Source organism: Dipodomys spectabilis, unplaced genomic scaffold (assembly GCF_019054845.1).
Source record: "Dipodomys spectabilis isolate Male_0828 unplaced genomic scaffold, ASM1905484v1 ptg000199l, whole genome shotgun sequence".
NCBI classification, from domain to species: domain Eukaryota; kingdom Metazoa; phylum Chordata; class Mammalia; order Rodentia; family Heteromyidae; genus Dipodomys; species Dipodomys spectabilis.
In genome coordinates this window covers 2130095-2136018 of record NW_024870876.1, presented here as the reverse complement: position 1 = coordinate 2136018, position 5924 = coordinate 2130095, and the positions used below count along the sequence as shown (strand labels likewise).

Below are 5924 nucleotides of genomic sequence, written 5' to 3'. Positions count from 1 at the left end.
ACAATTTGAATTTCCAGTGACATTTGCATTTCCAGGGATGACAGATATAAAGCTTCCAGTGAAAACTGCACCGGGAATGCATGGTTTATGCCTATAATCCTATTACGCAGGAAGTTGAGATTTGAGGATAATGGTTGGAAGTCAGCCCAGGTAGGAAAGCCCATGAGACTCTTATCTTCAATTAATTATTCAAAAAGTTAGAAATAGAGGTATGGCTCAAGTGACAGAGCTCCATCCTTGAGCAAAAAAGTAATCAGACCATGAATTTAAGCCCCAGTAATGGTGCATGCACACACACACACACACACACACACACACACACACACACACAGTGACAAGAACAGTGATAATGCCCTTGGGTAAATGTGTATATATAGAGAGAGGAGGGACACTAGGCAGAGGGCTGTGTGGGCAAACATGGAAGACCCTAGAAGGGACTAAGAGGTCATTCTGTCAGGTTCAAGGCTGACAAATGGAGAGATGGGAGAAGTAAAGAGCAAGAAGGAGTTATTAAACAAATGTGCCTTCTCACCAGAAGGCACACTGGCAGGGCTCTAGCTACTCCCTTAATCTTTCCTCCAGCCCTGGCTCCAGCTTAGCCAGGGTTCTACCCTGCAGCATCTACAAAACTCCTGGCTTTCACCATCCTCATTCTGTCACAAAGGTATGTGAGGTGTGAGGTAGGCTGGTTCTCCCTGAGCATTTCCGGCCCCTCTGCACTTCTGGATCATGGCATCCAAAACCATACCATCATCCAAATATCTTTTTGGCTGAGTACCAGAAGCTCATGTCTGTAATCCTAGTTACTTGGGAAGCTAAGATCTGTGGATTGTGGTTTGAAACCAGCTAGGACAAAAAAAGTCCATGATGAAGAAAGAAATTGAAAAAGAAATCAGAAGATAGAAAAACCTTCTATGTTCATGGACTGGCAGAATTAATGTTTGAAAATAGCTGGACTACTGAAAGTATTCAATTAAATTCTCATCAAAATCCCACTGTCATTCCTCATAGATATAGAAAAATCAATCTCTGAGAAAAAGTGAGATGAAGCGATCATAAGCATTAGGGTATTTACCCATCAGGGGCAATGAATTTAATGAACAAAATACCCAGTGCTTAAAAGGCAATGAGAAAATATTCACAGGATGCTAGTATATACATTTAGAAAATAAACGTACTACGATTTTGAATGTACATGTTGACTCAATACATTCAATGCGTTTAGCAATCTGTCCTATAAAAATGCTACACAAGAATATTCACTGAAATGCCATTTATAGTAGCCATAAACTTAAATCACTTTCCATATGCATCAGTAATAGATGGCTATAGAAATGATAATTTGCATATAATAAACAATATAAATATGAAAAACCTCTGTGAGACCCTTATCTCCAGTTAATCACGAAAAGGTGCAAGAGCAGATGTGGCTCAAGTGATTGAGTACCACCCTTGAGAAAAAAAGCTCAGGCCATGAGTTCAAGCTCCAGTACTCCTCCGCCCCACCACCCACCACCTCTTGGTTTTAGCACTCAACCTAAGAGAGAGAAAGGAAAGTATGTATGTATTAAAGGTATGAGTGGAGATCAATCTTTTGCTAACTGTCTCCTACAAGAGACAGCCATGGGAAGCCAGGTTACTCAGCAGGCATGTGTCTCAGAGAGCAAGCCTTGGGGAATTTGTCACAGCATCTGCCACTGGAAAGGGGAAGATAAGCTAAGGAGACTCTGGTCTTTCCAGGTCCACATTCCAAGTTCTTTTATCTGGTACTCGGGCTTGAGCCTCAGGTCCATAGATTTTCACTTGGTGTTTTCACTCCAGGCTTTCCCTGTGCCACTTGAGCCTCCTCCCCACTTCCAGCTTTTTGCTGGTTAACTGTGATGAGTCTCTCATATGTATCTTCTCAGATAATTGTACAAAAGGGTTTCAATGCAACATGTCAGTTTGTGAGTGCAGTACATATTGATCAATGTCACCCCTTTCATTGTTCTCCCCATTTCTCCCCACACATCCCCTCAATTTACCTAGTTCCATTTTCACAGATGTGACTGCGTTTTCCCACTCATCTTCCCTCTATTTTAACAAGGCTGGATGGGGTGGAATCTGGGGCTCTAATGGGGTTTCTGCAGTGTTCTCCTATAGTAGCAAAAGTGTAGATTTCTCCTGTCTTGAGAACTGTGAGCAGTCTGGCTCAGCCTGGGCTTGGAGGTTCTTAGAAAGTGTTGTTATTGGGCTGGGCTAGTGCAGATGTTGCTCCTCCTGGGAACAGCTTTATCTCCTTGATTCTAGCACGTAGGCTTTGTAAATAAACTGGGGTCTCCACTTCCCTGCTTTGTTAGGGTAAGCTATCATCTGCGCCTGAAGCCACTGCCCTTTCTGTCAGACACTTGTTTATGTGTTGTCTAGAAACTGCCCACTGCTGGGAGGAGGTCAGGCTGCAGGGACCTGCCTGGGGAATAGACATCAGCATATCTGATCTCTCTCTCTCTCTCTCTCTCTCTCTCTCTCTCTCTCTCTCTTTCCTAAAAGGACTTGAATATTTGGGAAAAATGTTAATATCTGAATCTAAATTTTGTGCAGGGAAATGTTATGTGCCATCTTCACTTAAATGACAAAGTTCTCTGTTCCTCTTGGCATTGTCTTTAAATTTTTTTTTGTATAAATAAAATTCAAATTAGGTGTTTGTCCACCTCAGACCAAATACAATTACCAGAAAAATAATGCAGGGGAGAATCAGGCTGGACAAAAGAAAATATGCTCTCTTCTATTTCTATTGTGGTAAATGCATACAGATAGAAATAGTCACTTAAACCATTTCAGAATAATAAATTCATTTGAAAACAATCACCATTACTGAGATCTAGAACCTTATCATGGCCCACATCCCCTCTCCTTTTCCTTATTGTATAAATGAGTTCTACTGTGATATTTCCATATATACGTATACTTTGATAAAATTCACCCATCGATTGCTCTTTCTTATTTTTCTACCCCCTTTTTGAACAATTTTAGCAAGTTTCATGATTCTATTTTCATACATACATATGAAATATTTTAATAATATTCACTCCCTTTACTGTCTCCTTCATGTTACCACTGGTTCTCACCCCAAAAAATCCCCTCACTTCCTAAAACCTTCCTCTTTTACAGTTGGGTAATTTTTTTTTCTTTTTTTTAGGCCTGGGAGAAAACATGTAGTATTTGTATTTCTCATTCTGACTTATTTTACCTAATATGATGATCTGTAGTTCTATCCATTTTCCTGCAAATAACCTAGTTTCACTCTTTTTATGGCCAAATAATACTCCATTGTGCATACATGCTGTCTTTTCTCTTACTTTCTTTTTTTTCTTTTCTTTTCTTTTTTCTATGCCTGTAATGAGAATGGAACTCAGGGGCAGGGTGCTCTCCCTTAGCTTCTTCACTCAACACTGATACTCTAGCACTTGAGCCACAGTTCCACTTATGGCTTTTGCTAGTTAATTAAAGGTAAGATTTCTCACAGACCTTTCTGCTGAGGCTGGCTTCAAACTGTGACCCTCAGTCTTAGCTTTGTGAGAAGCTAGGATTACAGGCATGAGCCACCAGTGCCTGAGTATGCTGTACATTTAAAAAAAATCAGAATATGGAGTACTTTATGAATTTGCATGTCCTTGTTACACAAGGGCCATATTAATCTCTGTATCATTCCAAATTTTACAAATGTGCTGCTGAAAACAGCAGTAATCTTTTTAAAAACAACAACAACTCAGATTTTGTCTCCTTATCAAAACAATTTAATTGAATGCCAATGGTGCACAATTGTAACCCTAGATTTTTAGGAGGCCAAGGTTCAGAAGATAGAAGTTTGAAGTCATCCTGGGCAAAAAGCCTGAGACATCATCTCTGATTAACCAGTAAAATGCCATACTGGAGGTATGGCTTGAGTGGTAAAGCAACATTTGCGCATATATGAGGCCCTGAGTTCAAACTCCAGTACTGCCAAAAAAAAAAAAAAAAAAAGGAAGAGAAAAGAAATCAGTGATAGCAGCAACATTGTGATAAGACAATGCATAAATTTTTTTTTCAGGTTTCCTTAGCAAATGCTTTCACCAGCTACAAAGTTAGATTGCCATGAATTATGACATTTTCATAAAATACTTTTATTATAAACTGACCATCCTAGGAAACTAATTTGATTGAATTCTTTAGTATGGCTACTATGAAGAATTTTTTGGGGGGGAGGGGGGTCTGGTCGTGGGGCCTGAACTCTGGGTCTGGACGCTGTCCCTCAGCTCTTCAGCTCAAGGCTAGCACTTTACCACTTGAGCCACAGTGCCACTTCCGGCTTTTTTCTTTTTGCTTATGTGGTGCTGAGGAATTGAACCCAGGGCCTCAAGCATGCAAGGCAAGCGCTCTACCACTGAGCCACCTTCCCAGCCCCCTATGAAGAATTTTTTAAAAATCTGTGTAGTTATAGCTATGGGTAGATAAATATTTAAAAAAGCCATTAGAGAGATCCTTGTATAGATAAAATACATTTGAAATAATATTTGCTAAAGGATGAACAGATTGTACTGATTTATTAAAATTTCATAAATTTTTCTTTTTCTTTGGTCCGGTTGTGGGGCCTGAACTCTGGGCCTGGGCGCTGTCCCTCAGCTCTTCAGCTCAAGGCTAGCGCTCTACCACTTGAGCCACAGCACCACTTCCGGCTTTTTTCTTTTTTTGCTGAGGAATCGAACCCAGGGCTTCAGGCTTGCAAGGCAAGCACTCTACCACTGAGCCACCTTCCCAGCCCCCATAAATTTTTCTTAATTGGCGAGAAAGTGAAAATAAGACAGAGTACTCTGAAGAAATATACTTTTTGGCTTTTATGTACCTAGAATAATTCTATTAATACAAAGGGAAAGATTGGAATACATCTGATTGTTTTACTTGGTGAGTATCAAGTTACCTGTCAGTAGACGTTAGCTACTTTGGAATCTCATGCTGATCACATGAAAAGAAGACAAGAATCCTCCCTGATTATTGTCCATTGGTGTTTTTTGTTTGTTTGTTTTTGTGGGGTTTTTTTTGTCTGTCTTGGGGCTTGAACTCAAGGCCTGGGCACTGTCTCTGAAGTTTTGTTTCCAAGGCTAGAGCTCTATTGCTTTGAGTCACAGCTCTACTTCCAGTTTTCTGGTGGTTAATTGGTCAGAAGAGTCTCACAGACTTTCCTGCTCAGCTAGCTTTGAATCACAATTGTCAAATCTCAGCCTCTTGAGTAGCTAGGATTATAAGGATGAGCCACCAGCCCCTAGTTTCCATTGGTATTTTAATAGTAGTGTTATACACGATTTTGTGAAAGTTCTTCATGGTGTTGACTCTACCCTTCAAGGCAGGATGTACCTTTCCTGGAATTATTTTTTTCAAGTTTCCTTGGCAAATGTTTTCACCAACTGCAAAGTTAAATTTCCATGAATTGTGATGAAGTCCAAGTTTCTAAAGTTCTGAAGTGTCATGGTATCAGTAAGTCCCCTGTAGCCACTCTTGCTAAGCAGTAGCTTTTTAGCTAGACATTTTTGTTTAGTAAAGACTGCTTTTTGTCTTTTTTTTTTTTTGCGGGGTGGGGGTGGTTCTGGGGTTTGAACTCAAAAGTCTTACACTTACTAGGCAATTGAACCATACCCCCAAGTACTTTTTAGCTATAGTTAATTTTCAGATAGAAAATTTGCTCTTGCCTGGTTCAAACTGGATCACAATCAATCCTCTCTGAGGCTAAGAATAATGAGGTCTGGAAAACTTTTTGCCTAGGCTAGTCTAAAACTATGATCTTCCCTACCTCTACCTCTTTAAGCAGCTGGGATTACAGATGTGAGGCACTATAACAAGCTTTATTTCCTTCTTAATGGTCTAGCTATGGAGTTCTAGTTATCACTTCTGTTGATGCTTCTAACAAAGTG

The 5924-nt window shown here is 40.0% G+C and overlaps 1 non-coding gene across 1 annotated transcript; it reads right to left on the bottom strand.

Moving 5' to 3' along the window:
* Positions 1-3619: 3619 nt before the first annotated feature.
* LOC122121969 lies at positions 3620-3722 on the bottom strand. Its single transcript, XR_006150068.1, has one exon. It is a non-coding gene; the product is annotated as a U6 spliceosomal RNA (small nuclear RNA).
* Between the last annotated feature and the right edge of the window lie 2202 nt (positions 3723-5924).